Consider the following 15,014-nt stretch of genomic DNA (forward strand, 5'->3'; position numbering starts at 1 on the left):
GTGTCTCTGTTGCATGCAGGACTCTTTTTGTGCAGGAAGGGGCACCTTTCTGCACAAAAATAATCCCAAGAGAAATTTTCCGCTTTCTATGTATTCCGCAGAATGCAGCATACATAGGAAGAGGAAAACGAGGAGAATTTAAAATATTTCTCCGCGTTACTCCTCATCTTGGGAGGTGGGAGGTTTATGTGATTTTGTAAATCTGGAGCTGCATCAAAATCCATGGGTGCTGCATGGGAAAACCCACTGTAGCGCCGTGGAACTCCTCCCTGGAACAGAGTAAGGCAGCAGTGACTTATGCTGTCCTGCAGTACTACATATCTATGAGGTCGTTCAAAGCCACGCAAAGTGGTTTTGCTTGGCCTCATAGATATAGATGAGAGGTTTACTCCGCTGCTACATCACAAAAAGTGACTCAATGGCAGGGCAAAATTCTCATAAATATGCCCCTTGGAATTTTCACATTCCCTATAACTTCAGTGATGTAATACTGATGACAGCACCCCTACTCTGAACATTGTTCTAGCACCATGGGTGTAGTGTTGGAAAATGTTGAGCATGGTATTTATTTATTTATTCATTCGGTCTAGAAATTTAGACCATTAAAATACAAAAAAAAAACACTCTTACATAATAAAGTATTGCATAGTAAAATTTGCACCATTTGAACGTAGGTAAAACTATTGAAACATAAAACCTGCAATCATATAAATATCGACAATGTGCTACTTGGCACTAAAACTTTAAGCATACTTAAAAACAATAAAAACTGTATAATAAATACTTGGATATTAAGTTTTTGTAAAAAATATCATAACAATTCGACTAAAAGAACATCTCTATAAACTTGTAAGGTCTCATCTTTTCCTATACGGGGATACAGGTTCGTAACAAAGAGATTCCTGAAAAAACCTCATAAATGTTTGCTAGAGTTCACTTCAATGACATAGTACCTATTGTATCTGAAGATTTAAAAGTTAAACATCAAAAAAATATAAATTTCATGTAAAAACCACCTTCTATATGCGAGAAAACTGATTCAGGAACCCATGGCTGATATGCACCTACGACGAATAGACCAGGCTTCAGTTAAGTATTTGGAGACTGAGCTAACTACCAGTGTAGAAGTATCGTATCTGCATATTCTGGTAGCGTTAGCTCGGTCCTGCAATAATAAATTTTTACAACGAGGGATAATCCACCTCCCTCTAGGGCTCTTGTAAAGGGGGCAGAAAAACAGCATGTGCTCAGTTGTTTCCTTGCAATGGTGGCAAAATATACATCTGTCAGTCAGAGAAATATTTGATGACCAGCAAGCCGTGAAGCTATTAATCGGCAGGATGCCATATCTTAGCTGGAGAAGTAAAGTACGAGCATATGCAGGTATAGGGAGATCCATGAAGCTCTCTGACCGGGGTTCGTGTTTGAGCTGGAGGAATTCCGATGTTAACCTGCCCGCCCTAATGCGGTGCAGTAAATCCTCATTGGTTTTCTCCCAATACCTTTTTTTGACAAGTTGTCTTGCATTAGAGGGGATCAACTCAGGGTGTTTCCAATAGAGGGGAAAACCTAGGTTGTCCCAGGCAGCTTTCATCTCCTTCAGCCATGGGATTTTCTTCGGACCTTGGGGCGATACTAAGAGTTCTCTTATCGCCACCCTGAATGGTTCAAGTTCGGTAGTTTTCCATAGGCAAATCCAGTAGGAAAGGGGTCTCAGGGGTGCTGTGTTTTTAATGCTATTTAATCCTAAGTCAAGCCTGAGAGGGGTCATTGGTGTACCTTTTCCTAACCTGGAAACCTGTCTAAGGAAATGATTTTCTTTGGTTTGTAAAGGGTCCAATTTTCTATGTGAGCCCCAAAGTTCCGCTCCATACAAGGCAGCCGCACGGATTTGTACATTATAAATCTCAGCAATTATATTCAGGGGGGGACTCGATGCCTTTCTAGCTCTACGAGCATGGTAGTTTAATGCAATAGGAGAGGGGATGGGAGTGGAGTTTTTGGTAGCAATGATCGCAATGAGTGAAAAGTGAAGAAGGAAGAAATTCTGTAGAAGAATGACAGAGAAGGATTTTAAGATGCGGTAGAGTGATTGTGTTTCCTGAACTAGGTCACTTGTTTTGCTAAACAGCATACACTTTGTGCATCAAATTCCATTTATATATGTATATATATTTATATACACACACATATATATATATATATTTATATAGAGCTAGATATAGATATAGATATAGATATAGATATAGGTATAGATATAGATGTAGATATAGATATAGACATAGATATAGATCTTTTGGTACATTTTGTTTATTTATACAAGGGGATATGGTACATTTTTAGTAATGTTGACCTCCGATGGAGATTAACATGAGATGGTGAAATGTTATCAATGTACTTTGTGACATGCTCTTTTGTGGGATATTTGCACTGCTGAAGCCAGGACTCTGCTATGTATGGATGTAGTTTCGTGAATTAAACAGTGTTCTTGTTGGGCTTCTGTTTCTCCGGTTAATTTCATTATGATTGATCAAAAATTATCAAGCTGAACTACATGAAGAAGTGGGGTATTTAAAGAGGAAGAAACGCCCAACACATACTTGTTTGTCATTAAATGGTCCACAATACAAAGGGAGGTTATCATCATTTCTATCTTTTGTGATGTAACACCTTTTGCCCAATTTAAAAGTTTAAAGTTAAAACTTGCCATTTGAGTACAAAGTTTAAAATTTCATCCACCTCTGGTCTGCAAACGACCTACCATTTTCTTAGACATTGTTCGTTTACCATTCACATAGTCACACAGTTAAAAAAGTGGTGAAAATCTTTTGTTTTAACACATGATTGTCGAGCGATAGTGAACTGTGGATAAGAAAGATATTTTTTGTTAAGTACACTAAAGATTCCATTCATTCACTAACTCAATTAAACTGTTTGCGCTAGTGTTGTAAATATAAGGCACAGTCACCCTAAAATAATGGTCAAGGCAAAATCAGTAACAATGGAGAAAGCAAACCCTTTTGATCATAATAGAAAGCTAATTACGTTATAATGGCTAAGGTACACTGAGAGAGAAGGAAATACAAACATTCAGTTAAGCCACATTCCATACGAAAAGATGAATTAGTGCGAGCTGTAACATGAAGGAGTAGTGAGAACATGTTAGAACTGACATCCCCCAGACGTTTTGCCTTCATCCCTTCCATTTTTCAGAATTTGTGCCCTTAGCTTTAGGACTCTGTGCATTTCACCACTGCCAACCATTGCTTGTGCTCTCTCCTTCAAACATGGTAAAATTGTCTACAACTAATTACCATGTTTAATTTACTTGGAAGTCCCTAGTAAATGGTACTACAGTTACTGTGGGCTTGTAAATGATATGCTACCAATTGGCCTCCAGCACTTGTGCCTTAACATAGTGTTTTAAAACCTGTCTCAGCCCTGCAACATGTAGTAAGTACATTTTTAATCTGCCACTTTGACGTGGCAAAATAAACCTTTTGCCAGGCCAAAACCTTCATTGTTAATGCTTGTAAGTCTTGATTCAAATGACTGTGAATGGCCTTGCTGTTGCGTTTTGTGTATTGCTTCCAGACACCAACACAAATGGGTCTCAGGTGTGGACAGTATGGGCCATTCTGTCAGGTTGACTGGGGAGAGGCTGTACCCATCACCACTTGCACTTCAAAGGGCTTTGTTTCCTGCACACACAGAGGAACCTGACACCGCACCTGCCCTCCCTTTTGTCACCCCCAGACAGATTGGAGCTTTGTGAGGGGAAGACATTTCCAGAACCAGTTTTGGGAGTATGACAGGGAGTCCCACCACAGAAAGGCTGGAACAAGGTATACATTTTGAACTACCAGAGTAACTCTCTAAGAACACTCCTAGACGTTACAGAAGAAGGACTACCCTGCTACCAGAGGACTGGTCAGCTGCTTGAAGAACTGCCTTACTGTCTCAGAAAGAAGACTGGACCTGTTTGCCTTCATCCATGGATACTGAGAGTGACTCCAAGGGTCAGTTGCTAGCCTTCTGTGCAAGCTGCAGGGGAACAACCAACTTCAAAGACCTCCCTGTAACTGTCCAGCCGATCTGCTGCAGCTGAACCTGCTGAGACCTGCAACTGGACCTGCCTGCACCCTTCTGGTCTCTGCTGGACTGTGTCCCTGATCCCCAAGAGGCACCTCCCAAAGATCCTAGTCCCTTAGCTGGCACCAGATTGTACTGCTTTTGAAGTAAAATTGAAAATCGTGATGTTTGTACTCCTAGCGACCCAAAATGGCCTGCTCCCACCAAGACGCTGCCAGCTGCCATGACCACCATGCAAAGTTTCAATGAGATATGCTCTTCACATTGACAGTGTCTCCCAGTGATTACCAACATTGCAAGATCCGCACTTCACTCTACAGCAATACCAGCCTGAGACGACCCAATGCGTAGCTGCAGAAATGACTGTCCATGACTCTCAACTAGCTATTTGGGCTACAGCAAAGATCGTCCACCATGTCCAGCCTACCCTTCATGCTGCAGCAACGACCATCTCTGACGCTTAGCCTCCTCCTCATGGCCTCCTCCACTGTGAATGGAATGCTTTGCTCCAGACTTTGGAGGTAACCTTTCAGTGGGACTAGTTTACTTCCTATAGCCAACCCATGCTCCATCGCGGTCAACCTGAACTTGTGTCTCCCCTCCTATCTAGCTCAACTAGATGGTCATGACAGGTGCTTTGTTCTTTTAGCTGCTATTTTCACTTAAAAACTGAATAGCTCTAGTTCTACTGAATGTCGTTTTGGTATCATCCTGTTTCTTAAAATGTATTCTATTTTCCCACATTGGTTACAGATTTTTCTGGCATTGTGCTTTCACTTTATTACTCTGTGTGTGCTCCATAAATACTTTTCATTTTACCTCTAAGTTAAGCCTGACTGCGTTTGTACCAAGCTACCAGATGGTTAAGCACAGATTAAATTAGTAACTTTTGTGGTTCACCCTGACAAGGATTGTGGCTGGTGCCTGAGTGGGGCTTCCACTATCCTCAACCAATAAGCTAATTTCTAACGGGACATATATCTGTGGTGACAGAATGTTATTTAATTCCCTCTGTAATGGGAAGGATGTGTTGCATGTGATCCAAGTGTGGTTCTGTAATGTGAGATATCAGGTTCGGGAATTCCCATGTCAGTCCAAATCTACTGGGGCCCTAATAGTGTCAACTGGCATCTTGTAGCTCTGTTGCCTAGCATCCAGTACAACAGACTATTGAAATTAGGACCAAGTATTCTTTTTAGCAGCTTTCTATGATGGCTGCTAGAAGAGCAGTCCAGGTGACTTAGAGAGTCACTGTGGTCTAGAAATTCAGCCCTTCAAGCATCTTTTCATACATTATTGCAGAGCTATTGCTTGTTCTTTTAATTTTAAAAAGACAAACTACTTCACTACACTCACCACTAAATACTACACACACAATTATAACTATCTACAAAATGGCAGGTGGACAAAGCAATAGAAACACCCTCTAAAGTCCCTTGCAGATTATGATGTATGCAAAACCTGTATAAAAACAAAGAAACACATAAGGAAAGATAAAAATGAGCAACTATCCCTTTAAACCAGACTATGTCCCATCATTCTGAGGTACCTTAAAGAATCTATGTGCCACCAGACACTAGGCCCTAAAATGCACTACCCATATATGTTCCTGTATCAAACCATAAAGGGGCAGATTTATGAAATTTATGGAGGAGGGCAGTATAGCAAGTCGCCTTGCTGCACTGCCCTGCCTGCGTCAATGGGAAATGGCATGAATGCACAGTACATTAGGGTGCATTCCTGTACTTTCCCACTGTGCTGGTGCACTATGGCCCGCCTAGCGCCAACACAGACAACCTTGCACATTAGTATAAGGGTGCCTGCACTGCATGATTGTTTTTGTGCAGGAAGGGCACCTCCCTGCACAAAAACGATCCGAATAAGCTTATTCCTCTGTGTACAGTAGAATGCAGCACATATAAAAGAGGACATAACAAGGAGAAATACAGATATTTCTCCTCATTACGCCTCCTGTGTGCAGGTATATGAATTTGGTGCATTCCCAGGTTTACCAGGTTTGATAAATCTGGGAATGCATAAAAAACCATTGAAGCTGCATCGGATCACCCACACAACGCCCATGGGACACCTTCCCAGGGAAAAGTACTACAATGCAGCAATTTGCGCTGAATTGCGTTACTCCAGATTTATGAAGCTACGTAAGGCCATGCAAGGTGGCCTTGCATGAATTCAAAAATCTGACATAGGACTTGCATCACTTTTGCACCATGCAAAACCACATTGCATGGTGCAAAAGTGATGCAACAGGGATCATAAATATGCCCGAAGTGTTTTGCAATTGTTTGACTTCCTCAACTGTGTTCACAATTTCTTTAAGTTACCATTCTCTCAGTTACTACTGAACCTCAACATGCTACACACAAAAGTGAAGGACTTTATTAAGATATATTGTGCCCTTCAAAGTCAATGCACATGGCATTTTTGGATCTTGTATGCCTTTGTGCAACATCTGGCACCACTGCAGTTTACTGTTTATCAGCAGCTTTGCTATTGGGGCCTGGAGTGGCCCACATGTCCAGACCTTGTGGGCTACTGATCTGATATCATCCTGGTAGCAGGACCCCAAGTTTCCTACAGGAGGACACACTCCCTACGGGCACCCACAATGACTTGAGACACAGCAGCTATGTACGCAGTTGGAGTCTGTAGTAATCACTTCTGCAGCAGCAACAAGAGGACTGTTTCAAAGATATCAAAGGGACCTCTTCATTCAGAGACACTAGAAACTCCAGGCTCAACTAGTACTGAGCTGGTGTCACTTGAGCTAAGCTCCACCCACTCATGCCTGGACTACACTCTCAAATTTCAAATAAACCCCAGTGGTAATTGGAGTCAAAGATCTGCCTGTGTTCCCTTTGAACTATGTGTTAACATCTTTCAAGTTCCTTGAAAGTAAAGTAGTTATAACATCAGTCAGACATCATTCATGACGGCTCTCCTTGGCTGCTTCAGTCCTTCATGACTGCTTACTCCTTGCTGCTTGGCTGCCTCCCTGTTTACTGAATTCTTCACCTTGTTATTGTGCTCAACATTGTTTAACTCATCTTTGTTTAATCTTGATCAACTTGTTCAGTTTTATACTGCCTTTGTTAGTTTCTGGTGTTTCTCTGTCCATTTATTTCCCTGCAGTTTTTTCAGCTGCTTTTGGACACAGAGAGTGCTCTGTCTGTGTGGCAAAGGTGTGCCAAAGGCAAGCCCTTCTGAGACCATTTTGCCTGGACCACGCCCAGCACCAGGATCCCTGGTTCTCCCACCACATGCTGATACACCACCGCTGAGATCTGAGCCCTGGACCACAGGGTCTGCAATAACAACTGCTTCCACACTTCTCCACTATCAACAATAGGACCTTCTACCTGCCTACACTGTCTCTTCTCCTGCAACACCAGACACCTGCATGCACAAAAAACACCACTATGCTGACCACAACAACCATGACTGCTTCAGAACAACTCCAATGCCTCCTGCTCAATGCACAATCACTCTGCAAACATGCCACCGAGATATGGGACACCATCACCTCCTACATCTCCGATGGCCATCTTCTTCACCAAGACCTGGCTTAACCCCGCATTCGCTCCTGACATTGCCTCAGAAACTGCAGATAGCTAGAAGACAGCACACCAGGCCTTCATCAACAAACACGGAGGTGGAATTGACATCATCCACAAAGAAACGACTCACTGCACCACCGCCTCAGACACCATCCAGATAATGGAACACCTCAATTTCCAACTCCAAATCGACAGCAAAACCACCATCAGAGGCACCCTCACCTACAGACCTCCAGGACCATGCCCCAGTTTCTGCAATGCCATCCTCAAATTCATCACCCTTATCGCCATTGACTCCAAACACTACATCCTCCTCAGAAACCTCCATTTTCACCTTGATTACCTCAACAATGCCAACACTGCCAACCTCCTCTAAAGCATGAACAGCATCATCCTAACCCAACTAGTTACTCATCCCACACACTGCACGGGGCACGCTTCTTCATGACCAGTGACAGAGTCAAGTACAGTCATGTAACCGAGCTCACCTTGACATACCACTCCATCATCCACTTCACCATCATAGGATCCCCCAGCATGCCATCAAGCCTCCCAGCACCTCACTGCAGCTGGAACAAAGTATCAGAGAGCCAGTGGGCCGGCATCGTCAACACCTACACCCTGACACCCACCTAGAATAGGCTGTCAAGAGCTTCTCTGCCTGGATCACCAATTGCTCCAACAAAATCTCCCCCAACAAGCCCACCAAACTCAAGAGCCCCAACAAACAGGCCAGTTGGTGCAACACAGAACTGAGAACCGCGAAAGGCAACTGTAAGTGACGGAAAAGGAAATGGTGCACCAGTAAGGTGCCCACAGGCCGAGCCACCTTCAAGTCATCCCACAACCTATACCACCAACTACCGAAAGAGATAAAAAGGAGAAGACTTGGCCGACCACAACAAAGTCAGCTCTAACCATAGCAAAGAACTCTTTAACATCTTCAGAAAGTTATCTGACCCCTAAGCCATCGAAAGGATCATCACCCCTTCACAGGAACTCTTTGACACCCTGGCCGACACCCATGGCAACTTCTCCACCATCTACAAAAACTTTGAACCCATGGATGGAAACCCTGATGCTACATCCGGCCACCTGCTCACCACCTGGGACCTGCTCACCACCTGGGACCTGCTCACCACACAAAACACCACAGCCATAATGAACTCTGTTGACTCAGGAACACCAATGGACCCCTGTCCCCACCACATTTTCATCCTTGGCAGCAAGATGATCAGCAGCAAGCTCACTACCATCTTCAACTTATCCATAACCATGGTCACCTTCCCTGAAGTATGGTAGCATGCAGAAGTCAAGCCTCTTCTCAAGAAACCTTCTGTCTACCCCAACAAACTCAAGAAGTACCGTCCTATCTCTCAGGCCCTTTTATCCCCCAGAGTCCTCGAAAAGTTCATCAACCTGTGATAAAGTGCCTCTTTTGGCATGGATAGACACCCACTTTTTGCCTGGTATATGATGTGGTTTCAAAGTTGTAAGTGCCCTGGGCCCCTGCTAAACAGGTTCCCAGGGACATTTCCCGAAAATGTTGTGAAGCATTGGCACAATTGGCAACACCTTTAGCTGCCACTATAAGTCCCTAACCCCTACCCATGACATGGAGTACTAAGGGTATGCCCCTGAGAGCAGCAGCACAGATTGTGCCACCCTCAGGGACCCTGAATCCAAGTGCACTCAGCCCTGCCATTGCAGGCTTAGAGTCCTGGTGCAATCCTAAAATGCATTGATATAGCAACCAGCCTGTGTGACCTATCCACTACACATTGCATAAAATATAGGTAAGCCACCTCTCTAGCAGGCCTTACAGCCTACGTCAGGGTACACCACAATACATGTGTGGGCATAGGTGCATGAGCAATATGCCCCTACTGTGTCCTCGTCAAACTTGGGATATAGTAAATGTACAAAGCAGCCATTTTAAATGCATTTGCTGGATACTAGTCAGTACAAGTTTCACAGCTACATGAAGGCCACTCTGAACCATGGATTGTTTGGTATCAAACAACTCAGAAAAACAAACCCAAACTAGTACCATTATTGGATGTGTTGCTAAATGTACCCAGGAGCCATTTTAGAGGTGACCCTTTCAAAGCTAACTAGCCCTGGCATGGTTGCTGGCCGGACCTAACCAGCCTGCCACCACCAGACAAGTTTCTGGATCCCTGAGGTGAAAGCCTTTGCTCTCTGGGACCAGAAAACAAAACCCTCTCTGTGCAGAGATGTTACACCCCAGAAATGTGCACTTTCCTGTCTGTGAACTTCAAAGGGTTTGCTGCCCCTGAAACTTGAACCCCAGCCCTCTAGCTAGTGGCAGATGGCCATCTCCATTGTAAACTCTGACTTTTGGTGGGAGCAACTGTGGGAAAATGCACTAGGAGGTATGGCCACCCTATGCCTGCACCATCCCTCAGGTGTAGCAGGTGAGGTGACCTCTCCATTTCATTTTCCTCCATATTGCATGTTAGGAAAATAGCCAATCAGGGTTAGGGTTGTGACTTCTTCCCTCAGGAAGTGGTCACATTGTAGTTGTAGCCACCCTAAGGAAGAAGCCCCCTTGGCCACTACCAGGTACTCCCCTAAACAGCCCCTAAATGTAGTATTTAGTGGGCATCCATAAACCTGCAGGTCAGATTCAATGGACACAAGCTGACCAGTAACAAAGAAGACCCAAGGCCTGAGAACAGAAGTCCTGCTGCAAGAAGAAAAATACTCTAAACCCTGACTGCTGCACCCAGGACTCAACAATCACCAGTGAGAGGTCAACTGAACACTGGACAGACTCTAATTAATGCCAGTGGACCTCCAGCCTTCGACAAATTACCACAAACCTTAGTCCAGAGTGAAAGTATCACTCCCTGCAACCAGCAAGCAAGATCCAGTGAAGTCCATTTCACTGACTGGCCACCAACCATGGAACTGGACATAGTAGCTAAATGTGCCAAGTTTGGTGGCACTGCAACTTCTAGTTGTTGAACCATGCAATAGCCAATGGCAATGGACCCCCAATGTCAGACACACAGAAAAAAGTCCACTTCGGACTCTCCAATGACCAGAAGCAAGCACCAGTCAAGAGACTTCAGGACACTCAAGAATGTCTCCCCCCCAGAGTAGCCGTGCTGACTGGCAATCTACCCTGCAAGTGACATTCCAAATGGTTCCAAAGGCTCCTTTGTGCACAGCTCTTGGATGACCTATCTGCTCTGCAGCTAGCCTCACTGGCCCTTGCTTTGGGGCACCAGCTGTACTCTAGCACTCCCCAACCCCTTGCGACCTTTACACTCCAAGGGGACCCACTGGACTCACCTTTAAGTCCACCTGTGCAGTGCACTTCCAAGTGGTCCCCCTCGCCTGTCCTGCACCAGCTCCAAGACTCTCAGTCGCTGCTCAGCAGTATTCAACACCATATCCCACCACACCTTATCAAGAGACTTTATCACATTGGAATCCAAGAAGAAGCCCTCAAATGGATTGCATCCTTCCTTACCAGAACAACCCAGAGAATACACCTACCACCTTTATCTCAGAACCCATGGACATCATCTGCGGCACCCTTCAAGGCTCAACCCTCAGCCCTATACTGTTCAACATCTACAAGAATCCCCTGGCCAATATCATCAGATCCCTTGGAATGAACATTATATCCTATGCATGCAACACCCAGCTAATCCTCTCACTATCAGAAGACCCCTCCACCATGAAGTCCAAATTCCACATGTGCATGATAGGCATTGGTAACTAAATGAATGGCAATTGTCTACAACTCAACACAGACAAAATGGAAGTGCTAATCCTCATGGCCAACACCTCCCCCTTGAACAAATCCTTGTGCTCTACAAAACTAGGACCATTACCCTCTCCGACCACCCACACTCCCAATTGTGGCATCACCCTGGACAGCAAGCTCACCATGAAAAACTAGATCAAAGTAGTCTCTTCCATTTTTCGAAGTCTCTGTAAGATCTTCAAATGACAGCGCCAACACCAGATGAACCGTCACTCAAATCCTAGTCACCAGCTGACTGAACTACAGCAATGCACACTATGTAAGAATCACTATGCACCTCCTAAAGAGACTACAGATGATACAGAATTCAGCGGCTAGACTCATCCTCGAGCTCCCCAAATGGACCAACACCACCTCATCCCAAAAAACTCCACTGCATCCTCATTCAGAAAAGATGTGAATTTAAGATCCACCCCTACAAGGCCCTTCACAATCAAGGACCAGCAAACATCAACAGCCACCTGAACTTGCACCAACCATCAAGACACTTCCTTTCGGCTTCCCTCCCCCTCACACACATCCCCTGCATCCGCCTCTTGCATCTGCTGAAGTGACATTGGAGGATGCCCTTTCTCCTATCTAGCAGTGAAATCCTGGAACGATCTCCCCCTTCACTTATGAACCTCATCCTCTCTTCAGGAATTCAGAAAAGGCTAAAGGCCTGGCTATTCAACTGAACCCTTTAGTAGCCATGTTCTCAGTGCCTGGATACCCTCACAGGTGATTAGCTGTGCTTCATAAATCCTGTGTGATTAATTGACTGAGAAGAAACTTAGGCCCATATTTATACTTTTCTTTGCTCCGCATTTGCGTCTTTTTTTACGCAAAAGTGGCACAAACTGACAAAATATAATTGTATTTTCTAAGTATGCACCACTTTTGCGTCACAAAATGATGCAAATGCAGCACAAAAAAAGTATACATATGGGCCTTAATGTTTCCAAGATGGATCCATTATGATCAGTATGTTTCATCTGCCAGCTAGGGCAGCAGAGCAGTTAATCTTCCCAGAAATTATGAATATGGATTGCTCAGGGAGTTACAGTGACCTGAAATGTGGCTATGATGAATGAGTTAGGTGTGTGAACAGAAGGTTTGTTATACAGAAATCTATAATTAAAGAGCAAGGTGTCTAGGGGTGTGGCACTGCAAAGAAGAATTAAATGAAACAGATTGGTAGGAAGGTATATAGGAGTTTGATGTGGTGTATGCAAATCTGATGTTACTGTCAAACAAATGAATGATCGGCTATTGAGATGTGTGAGGTGTGGGTTTACTGAGCAATGAGGGTGTGATGGATGGTAAACAGTGTGGTAACTTAGTAATCTGCAATGCTATTGTGTGAGGCTGGAATGATTGAATCTTTAACATGGATGATGTGGAGCTACTAATCTAGAGGAGAATGCTGTCACATTGGTTACCTTGTTTAATTCAATGACAAAGCTTTGCACTTTGCCCACTTCTACTGGTTATGTGTCTTCTGCATGCTGTCCCCCTTCTAAACTACATTAAGCATGAAATTTAACAACCATATTTAGCATCCATTGTGACCCAACTCGGCATACTTTGGTGGCAGAATAAAACATTACTGCTGAAGTAACACATTTTGGCTGTAATCTGTAATTAACAACTTTTTTGTCACAGATCCTGTTGAGAATATTTTTCCTGGGCCCTGCCACAATTTTTTTTTTTTAACAAGAGATTCTTCACCAATGGAACTCTAGGAATTCACTACCAGTGCATATATACTAGACACCAAGAAACAGGCAAGGCAAGGAACAGCTGGCAACAAGCCAGTCTACTAAATTACTAAATGCTGCCTAGGTGAAAACATTCAGGCACCAGGCGAAGGTAGTGAGTTCTGAGTACACTAGAAATTAAATTTCAATTTGAGAAGGTATTACGAAGGGAGATGATGCCTACACTGCACCATTCCATATTACGCTGCAAAGCCCCATCAAGGTATTTTTTTGTATGGAGTCATTGGTCCATACATGTGCCCATGGGGTCATTGGTCCATATGTATGACATGGGGTCATTGGTCCATACATATGATAAAGCACATTGTATGTGTGTTGTGGACTGAAGAGTGAGATCAATGAAGGAGCAAACAGAATTGGTTTAATCATTCTCTTGAAATACTGTTGTTGTGCAAGCAGAGTATAATGCAATTCCAGTGGCCCTACAAAAGAAAGCAGACTATGTATCAATATTTTCACAGCTGCCCCTATTAGGCATAGTGCCCTGGGAATCCATGGGCATTTGTGCATTCTTTTGTGCCTCAAGAGAACTATGGTATTACAGAAGGGGCTGCATTTGATTGTGCAGCCCTGTTTGTAATTTGGATCTACCTGACACAAACGTACACAGGTGCCGCCACTAGAGTATGTTCCCTTTTTTGCATAGTGATGTAGGCCATGCAAATGAGGGAGAACATTTGACTCTGCAATAGTGCCATATTAAAAAGGAGGCAAAAGGCAAAGAACCTGTTTGGTGGTACAATGATTGTGTGCCATATATGACCTGGTAGACAGTCATTGCACAGACATGGGTACCCCCTGGGAGGCATTTATGGTGCTTTCAGGGACCCCAGGTGTTCCTCGACAGATGGTTGCAGTTACACACTGTCCTTTCATATGAGGGGAACCCTACCCCTTCTTCAATGTCAAAAAGCAACAAGGTGGTTGACGGAATACTCACATTAATCTCAGCTACTGACAATAGCTCTGGCCGCATCCCAATCCATTGTTCTTTGGCCTCCATGCCACCTCAGTTTAGACCTAGCCATATGAAAATCAGTCTTGATCCTGCTCATCATGAAAACAGTCCAATTTGAACTGTCAAGTCAGGTACTCTCTGAACTGGAACACAAGCAACGTAGGACTGGTTTCATCATAGTTAGGGCTCTTCAGACAGGTATACCTTAGTTTGAGTGGCACAGTGAGCCACAGACACATGTCTGGGCATACCAGGCACACTTAGCACATTTGATGCAAACAGCAACAAGATGATGGATGGAATGCTCAAATTAATCTCAGGCACTGGCAATCGCTTAGGGCCACATCCCAATCCATTGTTCTTTGCGCACCATGCCACCTCTTCAAAATCAGGAATCAGGCATTCAGCATTGAATAGTGGACAAGCACTTAATGAAGTAATGGTGTGCCTTTCATTGCTGTGGTCTACCCAGTAAATATGAATTCACACTTTCACTAGGGACAGATGGTTGCATCCTCTCAAAGGTCCATCCAGTGCACACCCAAAACATACATCATCTTACATATACTGCCTCTTAGTTTTTTAATAGATAGGCGATGTACACTAAGGGGCAGATTTACGAAAGGTGGCGTTGAACCCAGTGCAGTGCCACTTTCCTTGCGCCCTTTGGTGCCCCCTACTGCCACCATGTGTGTGCCGTATTTAAAATACAGTGCACCATGTCACAGGGTAGGGAGCAATAGCGTCATTTTTTACGCTATTGATATACTTTGCAGGAGTCGCTCCAAAATATTGGTGCTACTTCTGCAGAGTAAACAGGGTCCCAT

Source organism: Pleurodeles waltl, chromosome 1_2 (assembly GCF_031143425.1).
Source record: "Pleurodeles waltl isolate 20211129_DDA chromosome 1_2, aPleWal1.hap1.20221129, whole genome shotgun sequence".
Taxonomy (NCBI): Eukaryota; Metazoa; Chordata; class Amphibia; order Caudata; family Salamandridae; genus Pleurodeles; species Pleurodeles waltl.